General features: G+C 49.1%; 2 protein-coding genes across 6 annotated transcripts in view; one reads left to right on the top strand and one right to left on the bottom strand.

Annotated features, from left to right (window-relative positions):
- Positions 1-17,988, bottom strand: part of LOC123752290 (hexosaminidase D-like) — a 373,939-nt gene that overhangs the window by 284,572 nt on the left and 71,379 nt on the right. For 4 of the 5 annotated variants that reach the window (XM_069308417.1, XM_069308646.1, XM_069308694.1 and 1 more), the window contains exon 1: positions 9,998-10,148. The exons of the other annotated variant lie outside the window; for it this stretch is intronic. The gene's annotated coding sequence lies outside the window, so the exon portion shown is untranslated. Of the gene's footprint in view, positions 1-9,997; positions 10,149-17,988 lie in introns of those variants that run through there. 5 annotated transcript variants of the gene reach the window in all.
- Positions 1-17,988, top strand: part of LOC138363296 (axoneme-associated protein mst101(2)-like) — a 71,177-nt gene that overhangs the window by 41,961 nt on the left and 11,228 nt on the right. The gene's annotated exons all lie outside the window — the stretch shown is intronic.

Below are 17,988 nucleotides of genomic sequence, written 5' to 3'. Positions count from 1 at the left end.
AAAACTAGATTGTTTCCTCCAAGGAGTGCCGGACCAACCGAGCTGTGGTGGGTATGTGGGCCTGCGGGCCGCTCCAAGCAACAGCCTAGTGGACCAAACTCTCAAAAGTCAAGCTTGGCCTCGGGCCGGGCTTGGGGAATAGAAGAACTTCCAGAACCCCATCAAGCAGGTATCAACCAGGTATCACAGCACTGTATCATCCTTTGCAGACGACACTAGGAATTTTATGAGAGTAGACAACATAAGAGGACACGGCAAATCTCCAATCAGATGTAAATCAGGTGGGCTACAGAAAATAATTGGGCTACAGAAAATAATTTGGTGTTTAACGAAGATGAGTCCCAGCTCATGCGCTACGGAAAAAATGAAAATATAAAAATGGAAACCACGTACAAAACTCAGGCAAATCATAACATAGAACGAAAAGGCAATGTAAAGGATCTGGGTGTAGTCATGTCGGAAGACCTTACCTTTAAAGAACACAATAAAGTAGCCGTCACTGCAAGAAAAATGACAGGTTGGATAACAAGAACCTTTCACACCTAGAGATGCTGTACCGATGATGATACTCTTCAAGACGCTAGTGCTCTTTAGAGTGGAGTACTGCTGCACAATGACAGCCCCTTTCAAAACTGGAGAAATTACTGACCTGGAGAGCATGCAGAGATCCTTTACTGCTAGAATTCACTCAGTAAAACATCTAAACTATTGGGACCGACTAAAGAGCCTAAATCTGTACTTCCTTGAGCGCAGGCGGGAGAGATATATAATAATTTACACGTGGAAAATAGTAGAGGCTGGTCGCAATCCTGCACACAGAAATAACACCACATGAGACCAGGAGGCATGGCAGGATGTGCAGAATACCCCCGTTGAAGAGCAGAGTTGCAACAGGTACTCTGAGAGAGAACTCTGTCAACATCAGAGGCCCGAGACTGTTCAACACGCTTCCACTACACATAAGGGGCATAACTGGCCGACCCCTCACAGTGTTCAAGAGAGAACTGGATAAGCACCTCCAAAGAATACCTGATCAACCAGGCTGTGATTCATACGTCAGGCTGCGAGCAGCTGCGTCCAACAGCCTGGTTGACCAGTCTAGCAACGAGGAGGCCTGGTCGGCGACCGGGCCGCGGTGTCGCTGAGCCCCAAAATCCTCTCAAGGTAACCTTAAGGTAACCTACGTCATCAGTTGTGAATAGTGTGTAAACCGTGTTTCATTCATAAACAGGGAGGTTTGGGGTGCATGGAATGGACTTTATCCTTTATGAGAACGAGCTGACTTGGGTCATCGGAGAATCGAACTCGATTCTCAAAAACATGAGACCCAGGTTACATGGTAACAATCCACTGTCCCACCCAGTTCGAATCTCCGATCATACAGGCGAGTGAGGATTGCCTCGTCACCAAGCCTTTACTTGAACAAAACACACAAAATTCATAACAACAATATTTTGATCATTAACTGATCAAAACAGCCGTTCACACTTGAACTGTTAGGCGACGTAAACTTAATCACCACAGTTCTGTTGCTCCGTCAACACCTGCGGCTTCCAGGCAGAAAGGTCAAAATTGCAGACAAATTAGCCTTAGAGGCAGCACGGGGCCTGACAGCTGAGTGGATAGCGCTTCGGATTCGTAGTCCTGAGGTTACGGGTTCGATCCCCGGTGGAGGCTGAAACAAATGTGCAGTTTCTTTCACCCTGATGCCCCAGCTCACCTAGGTGTAAATAGGTACCTGGGAGTTAGACAGCTGCTGTGGGCTGCTTCCCGGGGGATGTGTAACAAAAGGAGGCCTCTTCGAAGCTGCGGGCCGCTTCGAGCAACAGGCTGCTGGATCATGCTCTCACAAGTCAAGCCTGGCCCTGGAGTCGGACTTGAGGAGTAAAAGAACTAGAACCCTCTCCAGGTAATATCCAGGTAAGCCACCAACAGGGGGTGAAGAACGGCTAGGCCTAACACAGTCTATCCTCATGTTTGATAGACAGACTGGGACCACCACCACTACTGTCAACTGATAACATTACTTCAATTATTATTTCCTCTACCTGTAGTTACCGGTTAGTCCGGTTACCGGTCAGTTCGTCAACCTGTCAGGGGTGTTACTCTGCCCATCAAGGTGTTGACATGTCCGTCTTTTGATGAGTGTGAGCAACGGACGGGTGCGCGCGTCTGCGGCCGGATGGTGGTAAGGCAGTTGTGGTGGCCGTTGGAAACCTGCCGCTTGCCAACATCAACAATCTGGTCAGCTGTCCAGCGGTTGGGGACGTCCCCAGGTAAAGGTTAACGTCAGCCCTGAGGTGGTGCTGGCAGAGGGCGGAGTCGGGTCTTGCAATATTTTTGTTCTCCTTCCTCCCCCTCTCCCCCTCTCCCCCTCTCCCTCCCTCCCTCCCTCCCTCCCTCCCTCCCTCCCTCCCTCCCTCCCTCCCTCCCTCCCTCCCTCCCTCCCTCCCTCTCTCCCTCCCTCCCTCTCTCCCTCCCTCTCTCCCTCCCTCCCTCCCTCCCTCCCTCCCTCCCTCTCTCCCTCCCTCCCTCCCTCCCTCCCTCCCTCCCTCCCTCCCTCTCCCTCCCCCTCTTCACACCTCAGGAGTTCAGGCATAGGACATAATTCTTGGAAGTGTCGTCCAGGAACCAGCAGACAACACTGGGGGAGATCTGATCACCAGGCTGTGACTCATACGTCAGGCTGCGAGCAGCGGCGTCCAACAGCCTGGTTGATCAGTCCAGCAACCAGGAGGCCTGGTCGACGACCGGGCCGTGGGGATGCTAAGCCCCGGAAGCACCTCAAGGTAACCTCAAGGTAAGGAGATGGTCACTAACTCTCAGTCCGTGGTTCCTGTCCTTGGTGTACCTGTCCATGGTGTACCTGTCCTTGGTGTACATGTCCTTGGTGTTCCTGTCCTTGTTCCTGTCCTTGGTGTACCTGTCCTTGGTGTACCTGTCCTTGGTGTACCTGTCCTTGGTGTACCTGTCCTTGGTGTACCTGTCCTTGGTGTACCTGTCCTTGGTGTACCTGTCCTTGGTGTACCTGTCCTTGGTGTACCTGTCCTTGGTGTACGTGTCCGTGGTGTACGTGTTAGCGGTGCCCGTGGGGGGGGGGTCACAGTGTTATTGTTATAACTAAGGTGAATTGTCAGCCTCATTATAATGACAATATAACTGTTCTTAGTGTTCTTGTTCAATCATATATTACTGTTGCCTGATATCCTGTTATTAATTTCCTGTTGCGCCTGTTATTATTTTCCTGTTGCGCCTGTTATTACGGATATTGTTTAGATAGCAGTTTTTGTAACCACGTGCACCACAGTACAAATATTGACGTACTAAGCAATTAGTAGAAGTTTGTACTATTTATTTTATAAGTCCTCCAAAGATGAAGCTAATAAACAAATATTCCTAGGCCTAGTATAGTACACATGTGTACTGTATTAGGCCTCAGATAGCGTGTATTAGGCCTAAGCAGGTTAGGTTAGTGTGTCTTTGCAACATAAATAAAAATCTTTTCCGGTTTGTTCAAATTCAATAGTACTAGGGGGGCCTCGTAGCCTGGTGGATAGCGCGCAGGACTCGTAATTCTGTGGCGCGGGTTCGATTCTCGCACGAGGCAGAAACAAATGGGCAGTTTCTTTCACCCTGAATGCCCCTGTTACCTAGCGGTAAATAGGTACCTGGGACTTAGTCAGCTGTCACGGGCTGCTTCCTGGGGGTGGAGGCCTGGTCGAGGACCGGGCCGCGGGGACACTAAAAAAAAAAAAAAAAAAAAAGCCCCGAAATCATCTCAAGATAACCGATTTATATTTTCTAACTGCGTTGTACGTCGGTACATGTACGAGAGTCCACTACGGGCTCACCATAGCCCGTGCTACTTGCAACTTTTTGTTCCAGGTAGCGAGTCTTAAACAACAACAGGTACATGTACTATGGTCCTCATTGCTACTGTAAGTACTACCACGACAGGAGGGGGGGGGGAGCTGGTCTGAGCGTGAGCAAGGAAACTGTTGGTATATTTCGAAGGTTGAGAGGCAGTTGGGTTCCATATGATGACAACTGAAGTAGTCCAACAGTATAGACTATGTGCTTGCCTATCAATGAATACGGGAGAATGAGCTCTAGCTCTATGACCCCGCCTCCTAGGCCTTCATGCCTGCCACACAGCAGGGAGTGCCAGGTTTGCTCTGCATCTTAGGTGATGTTCAGCACTCTCTCTCTCTCTCTCTCCTGTTGTGTGTAATTAGGGAGTATATTAGGCTGTTTGGACACTTGTAAACAATGAGTGAAATTGATAGTTTAATGTTGGCAGGAAGTCAGGCAGGCGGTGGTGGGATGCAACCCGTTCTTGCACTTGCTTACAGTCAATATTGACTTATTAAATAAGTGCATATGTGACATACTAATTTATTGTGAATATTTTAGTTTACCTTGAAAAGCTTCATAGAAAACACCGACCTTACCTAACCTTCTTAGTATGTTACGATAAGCATCTTATTGCTTCGTAATTACAATTATTACTTAATCTATACCTTAGGTGGGTAGTATGGGGCTCAAGTGTGGTTCTCTCTGCACATGAATTACGTTATTCGGATTTACTTGTGCACTATCTCAAATTTTCCTTTAAGAAGCTTGGTTGGAAGACGAGAGGCAGTTGCTGTAGAGGAAGCGAGGCGGGGCATAATGCACTAACTTTAAGAGTTGAACAAGATGTTGTGAGGAGCCGAGCACAGCTTGCACGCTGTGTTCCTGCAAGATGATCAACACTTGTAGTTCAAGACCTGCACTGAGGAACGTACGTACGTACGCGTGCGTGCGTGTGCGTGTGTGTACTCACCTAATTGTACTCACCTAATTGTGCTTGCGGGGGTTGAGCTCTGGCTCTTTGGTCCCGCCTCTCAACCGTCAATCAACTGGTGTACAGATTCCTGAGCCTACTGGGCTCTATCATATCTACATTTGAAACTGTGAATGGAGTCAGCCTCCACCACATCACTTCCTAATGCATTCCATTTGCTAACTACTCTGACACTGAAAAAGTTCTTTCTAACGTCTCTGTGGCTCATTTGGGTACTCAGCTTCCACCTGTGTCCCCTTGTTCGCGTCCCACCAGTGTTGAAAAGTTCGTCCTTGTTTACCCGGTCGATTCCCCTGAGGATTTTGTAGGTTGTGATCATGTCCCCCCTTACTCTTCTGTCTTCCAGTGTCGTGAGGTGCATTTCCCGCAGCCTTTCCTCATAACTCATGCCTCTTAGTTCTGGGACTAGTCTAGTAGCATACCTTTGGACTTTTTCCAGCTTCGTCTTGTGCTTGACAAGGTACGGGCTCCATGCTGGGGCCGCATACTCCAGGATTGGTCTTACATATGTGGTGTACAAGATTCTGAATGATTCCTTACACAGGTTCCTGAACGCCGTTCTGATGTTAGCCAGCCTCGCATATGCCGCAGACGTTATTCTCTTTATGTGGGCTTCAGGAGACAGGTTTGGTGTGATATCAACTCCTAGATCTTTCTCTCTGTCTGTTTCATTAAGTACTTCATCTCCTATTCTGTATCCTGTGCCTGGCCTCCTGTTTCCACTGCCTAGTTTCATTACTTTGCATTTACTCGGGTTGAACTTCAACAGCCATTTGTTGGACCATTCACTCAGTCTATCCAGGTCATCTTGTAGCCTCCTACTATCATCCTCTGTTTCAATCCTCCTCATAATTTTTGCATCGTCGGCAAACATTGAGAGGAACGAATCTATACCCTCTGGGAGATCATTTACATATACCAGAAACAGTATAGGTCCAAGGACTGACCCCTGCGGGACTCCACTTGTGACGTCTCGCCAATCTGAGACCTCACCCCTCACACAGACTCGTTGTCTCCTGTTGCTTAGGTATTCCTCTATCCACCGGAGTACCTTCCCTCTCACTCCAGCCTGCATCTCCAACTTTCGCACTAGCCTCTTGTGTGGCACTGTATCAAAGGCTTTCTGACAATCCAAAAATATGCAGTCTGCCCACCCTTCTCTCTCTTGCCTTATTTTTGTTGCCTGGTCGTAGAATTCAAGTAACCCTGTGAGGCAGGACCTGCCATCCCTGAACCCATGTTGATGCTGTGTTACAAAGTTCCTTCGCTCCAGATGCTCCACTAGTTTTTTTCGCACAATCTTCTCCATCAGCTTGCATGGTATGCAGGTTAGGGACACTGGCCTGTAGTTCAGTGCCTCCTGTCTATCCCCTTTCTTGTATATCGGGACTACGTTAGCTGCTTTCCAAGTATCTGGCAGTTCCCCTGTTGCCAGTGATTTGTTATACACTATGGAGAGTGGTAGGCTCAGTTCTCTTGCTCCTTCCTTTAGAACCCAAGGGGAGATTCCATCTGGGCCTATAGCCTTCGTCACGTCCAACTCTAGTAAACACTTCCTTACTTCCCCACTGGTAATCTCAAACTCTTCCAGTGGTTCCTGGTTAGCTATTCCCTCACTTACCTCTGGAATTTCTCCTTGTTCTAAGGTGAAGACCTCCTGGAATTTCTTATTCAATTCCTCACACACTTCCTTGTCATTTGTAGTGAATCCTTCCGCCCCTATCCTTAATCTCATAACCTGTTCCTTTACTGTTGTTTTTCTCCTAATGTGGCTATGCAACAATTTAGGCTGAGTCTTTGCCTTGCTTGCGATGTCATTTTCGTATTGTCTTTCTGCCTCTCTTCTCATCCTGACATATTCATTCCTGGCATTCTGGTATCTTTCTCTGCTCTCCAGTGTCCTGTTATTCCTATAGTTTCTCCATGCCCTTTTACTTTGCTGCTTAGCTAGCCTACATCTTTGATTAAACCATGGGTTTCTCATCTTCATTTCTCTGTTTTCCCTGTGTATTGTGTATGTGTGTATGTGTGTATGTGTGTGTGTGTGTGTGTGTGTGTGTGTGTGTGTGTGTGTGTGTGTGTGTGTGTGTGTGTGTGTGTGTGTGTGTGTGTGTGTGTGTGTGTGTGTGTGCGCGCGCGTGCGTGCGCGTGCGTGCGTGCGTGCGCGTGCGTGCGTGCGTGCGCGCGGGGGGGGGGGGGGACTCGTAGCCTCGTTGCCTTCCCCGCAAAATGCTCCCGCTTCTCTCAAGTCCCGTATAGCAGTTCCTGCTAATATTATGGCCAAGTTTCTTGGCTACAAACCGCTGGTAAAGTTTGACTAGTTTTGCATTTACTGCGCTGTTAAGGATGCCATTGTCGTTGCTTGTGATGTATAGAGTTGTGTGGGGAGCGAAAAGTGCGGTTTTTGATGTATTGCAGATATAATATAGGCAGTGCACAAAAGCATTTGATAAAGTGTGTCACAGAGGCCTAAAATACAAGATGTCAGACGTAGGGCTTCCACACAGGTTCACTGCACAATACTCAGCTTCACACACAACACAACACCTAAGCTTAGTGTTAGCAGCCACCTGGTTATCTTGAGGTTATCTTGAGATGATTTTGGGGCTTTAGTGTCCCCGCGGCCCGGTCCTCGACCAGGCCTCCACCCTCAGGAAGCAGCCCGTGACAGCTGACCCAGGTACCTATTTTACTGCTAGGTAACAGGGGCATAGGGTGAAAGAAACTCTGCCCATTGCTCTGCCCGGGATCGAACCCGGGACCACAAGCCCAGCGTGCTATCCGCTCGGCCGACCGGCTCCCTCCCTCCCTCCCTTATGTCACCTGGGTGACATAAACGAACTGAAAAGTGGAGTGCCTCAGGGAAGCTGCGTTTCCCCCACGCTGTTCAACACACACACAGTCGACGTTGTCCCTCCCTAATATGGAGAATACACCACATCCCTGGAAACAAACCGTAACTGTCTCTATTTTCCGCTTGTTACTTGTAATAAAGTTGTTACATCTTGGCTTAACGTGTTTATGACGTATTAGAACGTTGTTACAACTTGCTATATTGGTTGTTATAACTGGTTAGGTGTTAAAACTTGTTCGAACGTTGTACCAACGTCGTAGTTTGTGTGTGTGTTTGGCGGGATATACGCTGACAATGTAACTCAAATAATGTGTCAATATGGGTAATCAATGTCGTTACTGGCCAACAAGACTAAGGCAGCAATTGAATTCGTAAAAATCTTTGAAAAAAACAATGGGAAATAAGTACAAACTACCAAATATTACACATTGGAAACAAACAAAAAACGGGGGGTGGGGAAGAGCCCATTACCCTTGACACCCGCCCTGTCATACGTATGAAGGCACAATACTGCGACTCAATATTACCAACACGAATCAAACGTCACCTTGACAGACCAAACAAAGCAAAAAACAACCTTAGGGAAACTGAGGAGATTCTCTCCTCAAACAAAAAAGTTGACTTTTTAAGAGAATTATTGCTTAGCAGGAAAGTAACTAAATATAGATGCCATCGCTAGATATCTATATAGTTTTTTTTTATATCGGGTATGCCAATTAACTGTGAAATGGAGTAATGTCCTCTCAATATTTTTCACTAAAAAAATGGGGTCAAATAAGGTGGTTTTTATTCATCTATCATTTGCAATCTTGACTCCATTGTTGAAGTGTTAAGAGTCAGACCTGCCGGCTGACACACAGGCAACACCTACCTTGGGGTTACCTTGAGGTTACCTTGAGGTGCTTCCGGGGCTTAGCGTCCCCGCGGCCCGGTCGTCGACCAGGCCTAGACCAATGTTGTCTTTCATGATCTACTGCATCTCTCACCCAGCAAACATCCTATGGAAATCTTGACAGGAATATGTGCTGGATACAGTGAAGAGTACAACCTAACGTCCAATCCTGCCAAATGTGGTGTAGTCCCTCTTAACTCACAGGATTCCTCTTAATTTGATCCCAAATTAATATTACTAGGCAGAGACCCCTGTAAAATATTCTGTAGCGCCTCTGGGGCTTATAATCCCTTTCACCTCATCCTCGGGTACATATCATGCAGCAAAAACAAAAAAAATTGTAATCTTACGGGCTATTCATGCCCGTGTCACCTCTTGGGAGGCTTAATCTTCATCAATCAATCACTCTGTAATCATTCCAACTGCGCATTTGACAATATTAACAAGAGTGAACAAAACGTAACTCTTAGCATCAGGGGAAAATAAAACTGTGAAAATGAACTTTTGGAGAATTAATTTTTCAACTTCCTTCCCAAGAGAAGAAAAATGTAAGGAAAATAGAGAAGAATCGTGCTAGAATAATTGATCTTACCCTTTCGGTCAAGTTCAAAAATATACTTGAAAGTTCCCCACAGGTTGTTGGGACTAAACCCCCGCCCGCCTGATGCACAGCCGAGCGCTGTACCGCTGTACCACCACCTAACAACACCATAGGGGGTCTGAATGAACTCTTGCCCGAGTGTATTCGGCTCATGCTGTCAGCCACAGCACCTCACCAGGAGACATCACCTCACCAGGGCACCCCACAACAGCACCTAACCAGGACACATCACTAGGGCACAGCACCTCACCAGCACACATCACTAAGACATAGCACCTCACTAGGACACAGCGCCTCACCAGGACAGCTCACTAGGCCACAGCACCTCACCAGGACACCGCACTAAGACACAGCACCTCACTAGGGCACAGCACCTCACCAAGACACCTCACTAGGCCACAGCGCCTCACCACCTCACCAGGGCACCTCACTAAGACACACCACCTCACCAGGGCACCTCACTAAGACACACCACCTCACCAGGGCACCTCACTAAGACACACCACCTCACCAGGGCACCTCACTAAGACACACCACCTCACCAGGGCACCTCACTAAGACACACCACCTCACCAGGGCACCTCACTAAGACACACCACCTCACCAGGGCACCTCACTAAGACACAGCGCCTCACCAGCTGAGGTGCTCCTGGCGTCTTAATACTTGGGAGCGTGTTGAGGGCGCCTGGTGGGTCCAGCTCACTCGTGTCCACCAAATTTCAAAATACTCCCCAGTGCGTGGCTCCTTGTGCTGGCCACGCCCTCGGAGACCTGTGGTCGCAAGTACCGGGGAAATATACTTACGGCGATAAGCGTTAACACGGGGTCATAAGAGACATAGCCTTGCACTTGGACGAGCGACACACCCTCCCTCCACGAGCAACCGCCGAACACTAAACATGTTGTGGAGCCCGCATCCCGCCGCACAAAACTCGCCCGTGACGTCACAGCGCCCGCAGCCAATCACCACTGTGCTCGGTCAAAACAAATGTGACGTCACCGACGGCAGATCAATCACGGAGGAGAGCCAAGAGGGAACTTTTCCGTTGTCACTCCTTTAGTGCCAGTAATGAACCCGATGCCTTTGATGTAGGCAATGACGTCACCAACAAATTTACGCCAAAGGGCAAACACATCAAACGTGGCGTAGTGAATTTATGGCGGGAAAGATGGCGATAAGCGTAGCCAGCAAGAGGGAGAGTGCCTATTGGCTCCTGTCATCTAGGGAATGATGGCCCAGGTGTGACATCTTAAACGGATTTTACCGAAAAATACCATAAAAAAAATCAACGGAATTCGATCCATTATATCCGAGAATGTTACAAATCCGGCCGGATAGTTTGGCAAGCAGCTACGGGTCCCCATCGCACTCCGAGAGCAGAAAATAGCAGTGAGATGCAAAGGTTGTTGACGTGTTGGGCTGAAGAAGAGGCAAGGGGGGCCCCCTTCTCCCTCCCTCCCTCATTGTACCCTCTCTACTCCCTCTCGGCTCCTTCATCTCCCCGCCCACCCCCTGCCACACTTATACGTCCGCAGCTGAATTATACGTCACATGCTGAAAAATTTTGCCTAATTCCGGTGGTGAGCTGCGGCTAGACTAGCGCAGGGTACGCCACCCGTGCCAATTATGTTGCTACCCCCCCTACCCCTCCATCCAAGCCTCCCCCTCCAAGCCATCCCCCCCTTCTCCAAGCTACCTCCTCCAAGCCACCCTCCCTACAAGCTACCTCCTCCAAGCCACCTCCTCCAAGTTACTAAAAAAACAAATCACAATCAAAACGCTGTGCCACTAATACGCACAGCGTTTCGGGCAACAACTCCATCCAAAGCCACCCCCTCTAAGCCACCCCATTAAAGCCACCCCCCTCCAAGCCACCCTCTCCATGTTACCCGCTCAAACAACCCCCTCCCCCTCCAAGACACCCCCCCTCCAAGACATCCCCCCCCTCCAAGACACCCCCCCCTCCAAGACACCCCCTTAAAGCCAGCCCTTCCAAGTTACTCCCTTTAAGCCACACCCTCCTACCAATCATCCTTCAAACCCCATTCTCCTAGCTACTACCCTGCACTCTTCCCCCTCCCATAATCTCACCCCCTCCCATATTCTCACCCCTTCCTATGTTCTCACCCCTCCCACATTCTCACTCCTCCCACATTCTTACCTCTCCCATATTCTGACCCCTTCCATATTCTCACCTTTCCCATATTCTCGCCTCTTCTATATTCTCACCCTCCCATATTCTCACCCCTCCCATATTCTCACCCCCTCCCATATTCTCACCCCTCCCATATTCTCACCCCTCCCATATTCTCACCCTCCCATATTCTCACCCCTCCCATATTCTCACCCCCTCCCATATTCTCACCCCTCCCATATTCTCACCCCTCCCATATTCTCACCCCCTCCCATATTCTCACCCCTCCCATATTCTCACCCCCTCCCATATTCTCACCCCTCCCATATTCTCACCCCTCCCATATTCTCACCCCCTCCCATATTCTCACCCCTCCCATATTCTCACCCCTCCCATATTCTCACCCCCTCCCATATTCTCACCCCTCCCATATTCTCACCCCCTCCCATATTCTCACCCCCTCCCATATTCTCACCCCTCCCATTTTCTCACCCCTCCCATATTCTCACCCCTCCCATATTCTCACCCCCTCACATATTCTCACCCCTCCCATATTCTCACCCCTCCCATATTCTCACCCCCTCCCATATTCTCACCCCCTCCCATATTCTCACCCCTCCCATATTCTCACCCCCTCCCATATTCTCAGCCCCTCCCATATTCTCACCCCCTCCCATATTCTCACCCCCTCCCATATTCTCACCCCTCCCATATTCTCACCCCTCCCATATTCTCACCCCTCCCATATTCTCACCCCCTCCCATATTCTCACCCCCTCCCATATTCTCACCCCCTCCCATATTCTCACCCCCTCCCATATTCTCAGCCCCTCCCATATTCTCACCCCTCCCATATTCTCACCCCTCCCATATTCTCACCCCCTCCCATATTCTCACCCCTCCCATATTCTCACCCCTCCCATATTCTCACCCCTCCCATATTCTCACCCCCTCCCATATTCTCACCCCTCCCATATTCTCACCCCTCCCATATTCTCACCCCTCCCATATTCTCACCCCCTCCCATATTCTCACCCCCTCCCATATTCTCACCCCTCCCATATTCTCACCCCCTCCCATATTCTCAGCCCCTCCCATATTCTCACCCCTCCCATATTCTCACCCCTCCCATATTCTCACCCCCTCCCATATTCTCACCCCTCCCATATTCTCACCCCTCCCATATTCTCACCCCTCCCATATTCTCACCCCCTCCCATATTCTCACCCCTCCCATATTCTCACCCCTCCCATATTCTCTCCCCTCCCATATTCTCACCCCTCCCATATTCCTACCCCCTCCCATATTCTCACCCCCTCCCATATTCTCACCCCCTCCCATATTCTCACCCCTCCCATATTCTCACCCCTCCCATATTCTCACCCCCTCCCATATTCTCACCCCCTCCCATATTCTCACCCCCTCCCATATTCTCACCCCCTCCCATATTCTCACCCCTCCCATATTCTCACCCCTCCCATATTCCTACCCCTCCCATATTCTAAGTCATTCACGCTTATCCATCTCACACTATCTCCCATACTCATAACTCTCTCACGCACGTGTGCATACTACCACAAATACTCTTTTCACACATACACTCGTACCATGGTTCTCCTCCCATGGTTCTCCTACCATGGTTCTCCTCCCATGGTTCCCCTACCATGGTTCCCCTACCATGGTTCTCCTCCCATGGTTCACCTACCATGGTTCTCCTCCCATGGTTCTCCTACCATGGTTCTCCTCCCATGGTTCTCCTACCATGGTTCTCCTCCCATGATTCTCCTACCATGGTTCCCCTACCATGGTTCTCCTCCCATGGTTCACCTACCATGGTTCTCCTCCCATGGTTCTCCTACCATGGTTCTCCTCCCATGGTTCTCCTACCATGGTTCCCCTACCATGGTTCTCCTCCCATGGTTCACCTACCATGGTTCTCCTCCCATGGTTCTCCTACCATGGTTCTCCTCCCATGGTTCCCCTACCATGGTTCCCCTACCATGGTTCACCTACCATGGTTCCCCTACCATGGTTCACCTGCCATGGTTCACCTACCATGGTTCTCCTACCATGGTTCCCCTACCATGGTTCCCCTACCATGGTTCCCCTACCATGGTTCTCCTACCATGGTTCACCTACCATGGTTCTCCTACCATGGTTCACCTACCATGGTTCTCCTACCATGGTTCACCTACCATGGTTCTCCTCCCATGGTTCCCCTACCATGGTTCCCCTACCATGGTTCCCCTACCATGGTTCACCTACCATGGTTCTCCTACCATGGTTCACCTACCATGGTTCTCCTCCCATGGTTCTCCTCCCATGGTTCTCCTCCCATGGTTCACCTACCATGGTTCTCCTCCCATGGTTCTCCTCCCATGGTTCCCCTACCATGGTTCTCCTCCCATGGTTCTCCTACCACGGTTCACCTCCCATGGTTCTCCTACCATGGTTCACCTACCATGGTTCTCCTCCCATGGTTCTCCTACCACGGTTCACCTCCCATGGTTCTCCTACCATGGTTCACCTACCATGGTTCTCCTCCCATGGTTCTCCTACCACGGTTCACCTCCCATGGTTCTCCTACCATGGTTCACCTACCATGGTTCTCCTCCCATGGTTCTCCTACCATGGTTCACCTACCATGGTTCAATAGACGAGACACCAAGAAGAACAAACGACAAGGAAGAGAGAGTGGAGGAAATACAAAGATCAAAGGACAAGAAAACCGGAATAGAAGTAACAGTTGAAGGAACGAATACATAAATAAATAAACATAAGAAGAATGTTGGAAAGAATACACGAAAATGATAGTGGTTCAAAAGCAAAGACTCCCACATAGTCCTAATCTTGAACGACCAATTACAGCTACGAAAACGTCTACGAAAAAGGATAGGTAAATATTTAGTGTTAGAAGAAGGTTACCCTCAAAGGAACTTTAGATTAGAGAGGTAAACACTGTTGTAAGAGCAGAGGAATTAACGCAGTAACTAGTATCACTCGACGAAACTAACACTATTGGACCAGGCAACGTATCAACATGGGTATTGAAAGATGAGGCACGGGACCTCAGCGTATCTCTAGCATTGAACATTAATGAGTCACTTTAAAAGGGAAAATTGCCAAACTGCTGGAAGAAGGCAAGTGTGGTAACAACTTACAAGGAGATGAAGAAGAGGCACTTAACTACAGACCAGTGTTGCTGACACGCATCCCCTGCAAAGTACCCCAAAGAGGATAGCACTAGTTACTAGAGGATGGCATCTCTAGGGAGGATAGGGTATCTATGGAAGGATAGAGGATAGCACTAGCACTAGAGGATGAGGATTGCACTAGTTACACATCTGGAGAGAACTAGGCATGTGAACAAACAACAACATGGCTTTAGAGAAAGGAAATCATGCCTAACGACCCTGTTAGAGTTCTATAATAAAGTAATGACAATAAGGCAGTTCAGAGCCTATAGCACATATCCGGGCCTCTGCCAAGGTGATTTGACATAGGGAGGAGCAAGCTGAAGAGCACTGACATGGGTAAGGAGCTGCCTAACAGACAGGAGTCAGGGAGTTATAGTTAGCAAGACACTATCGGCGTGTCGTAGGGCCACAAGCGGAGTACCTCAAGGATCGGTGCTGGATTTTCACTGTTTCTAGTTAAAGTAAATGACCTATCGATAGGAGTTAATTATTATACATCAATGGTTGCAGATGATATAACTTGATGAGAATTGGTCCGGAAAATGACTACTGGATTGCAATACCAGCAAGTGTAAAGTGATGGAAATGGGACCATTAGACCGGAGACCAAAAAACATAGAACACAGTGAAGGGAAACTACCTCCCAGCAACGACTAGGGGTAAAGACCTTGGAGTGGACACAGCACCAAACCTGACCTCAGAGGCTCATATAACTAGGCCCACGTCAGCAACGTACTCTACGCTGCCAGAAGTTAGAACATCATTGAGTTTAGAGTACTGTTCGCCGCCCCATCGTCGAACTCCCAACTAAAAAAACACACAAAGAAACTGGAAAAGGTTCTGAAGTTTGCGACGAGGTTCGTCCAAGAATTGGTAGAGATGGAGAATGAGTAGAGAGACTGAAGAGACAAAGTCTGACGACTCTAGAAAAGAGACATGATAGAGACGTATAAAATATTTAAGGGGATTGTCAGAATACAAAACAAAAGAGGAAAATGTTCATAATGAGTACCAATAGAGCATGAGGGAAGGGTATCTTGAGACTCACATGTGTCATAGAGGTGTTAGACAGTTTTCTTTAAGTGTAAGAATAGTGGGAAAATGGAAATGACCTAAAAAAGCAGGTAAAGTAAATAGAGGAATACGACAACTATCATTTTAAAGGCAGATATGATAGGGAAATGGGTCAGATGTAATTGAATTAATTAACCTGCGGCTAGAAAAGGCGGTGTCCAAGAGCTAAAGCTAGATCCTGCATACACAAATAGGCGAGTACACACAAAACACACGCGCGCGCGCGCGGACACATACAGTTATCTAAGCCACTCTGTTGTCTCATTCTACTTTCTCTTTCCTGTTACCTCGAGCTGTTCGCACTCACCCTCCCGGTTTCCACACACTCACTCACCAGTCACTCATTCTCCAGTCACGCACTCTCCAGTCACGCATTCTCCAGTCACGCATTCTCCAGTCAGTCATTCTCCACTCATGCATTCTCCAGTCACTCATTCTCCAGTCACTCATTCTCCAGTCACTCATTCTCCAGTCACTCATTCTCCAGTCACGCATTCTCCAGTCACTCATTCTCCAGTCATACACTCACCAGTTACACACTCTCCAGTCACACTACAGTGTGATTGGTGATACACTTTCCACCTAGTCACCCCCCCCCCCACCACCACTACCGATAGACAGTCAACTCATCCTTCTTTTCCCGGTCTTATTATATTGACTGTCATAGAACTCCATCAAGTTTGTCAGGCATGACATTCATTCCCTCAGTCCATGCTGACCTTTCGTCACCTAGTCAGTCCTCTGGAGACTCTACACCATCCACACTTACGGGTTCTTCATGCCCGTGCCACCTCTTTGGTGGCTGAATCTTCATCAATCAATCAATCACCATTCTCGACCAGATAACATGAGATTAGACCTGGCCACAGTGGCTATGTCACATCTTAGTTCTTGGTAGTAGAGGTAAGAAACCACATGGTTTCTTACCTCTTCTACAAAGATCTGTAAAAGGCAGAAAAGATTTGTGCCAGAGCTAAGAGGGTTAAGAGGATAGAGTAGTCGAATTAAATCTTACAACCCTAGAGGACAGAAGGAACAGAGAGGACATGATCACAACATACAACATAGTGAGGGGAAATAAATAAGGTGGATAAGGATAGAGTCTTACACAGAGAGAAAGTAGAACAAGAGGATACAGGTGGAAGTGGGAAGCGAAAATAAGCTGAAGGAGTGTAAGGAAGTACTCGTGCCCTGTGCGGGCGGTCATCGGGTGGATCACACTGAAGAAGGCGTTGTGGAAGCCACCTCCACCCACTACTTTAAGGTCAGATTCCACAAAGAATTTCAACGTCAAAAAAGATAAGTTGAAATGCATTAGGTACAACACGACACTATGGTGAGTACTGTTAGGTAGGTACGCATCACCACTACCACCACCACTACCACCACCACAACCACCACCACAACCACTACTATCACCACCACCACCACCACCCCATCCACGACCACAACTATCACCACCACCACGACCATTACTACCACCACCACCACGACCATTACCACCACCACCACCATTACCACCACCACAACTACCACCACCACTACGACCATTACCATCACCACCACCACCACAACTACCACTGCCACAACCATCAACACCACCACCACTACCACCATCACCACCACGATTCCCACCACCACCACTACCACCATCACCACGACCATTACCACTACCACATCTACCACCACCACCACCACCACCACCACCACCACCAGTACCACCACCAGTACCACCACCACCACCACCACCAGTACCACCACCACCACCACCACCACCAGTATCACCACCACCACCACCACCACCACCAGTACCACCACCACCACCACCACCACCAGTACCTCCACCACCACCACCACCAGTACCACTACCACCACCACCAGTACCACTACCACCACCACCAGTACCACCACCACTACCACCACTACCAGTACCACCACCACCACCAGTACCACCACCACCACCAGTACCACCACCACCACCACCAGTACCACCACCACCACCACCACCAGTACCACCACCACCACCACCAGTACCACCACCACCACCACCACCACCACCACCAGTACCACCACCACCACCACCACCACCAGTACCACCACCACCACCACTACCACCACCACCACCACCACCAGTACCACCACCACCACCACCACCACCAGTACCACCACCACCACCACCACCAGTACCACCACCACCACCAGTACCACCACCACCACCACCAGTACCACCACCACCAGTACCACCACCACCACCACCACCACCAGTACCACCACCACCAGTACCACCACCACCACCACCACCACCACCACTAGTACCACCACCACCACTACCACCACCACCACCACCACCAGTACCACCACCACCACCACCACCACCACCACTACCACCA

This window comes from Procambarus clarkii, chromosome 1 (assembly GCF_040958095.1).
Source record: "Procambarus clarkii isolate CNS0578487 chromosome 1, FALCON_Pclarkii_2.0, whole genome shotgun sequence".
NCBI classification, from domain to species: Eukaryota; Metazoa; Arthropoda; class Malacostraca; order Decapoda; family Cambaridae; genus Procambarus; species Procambarus clarkii.
This window is presented reverse-complemented; position numbering and strand designations above follow the sequence as displayed.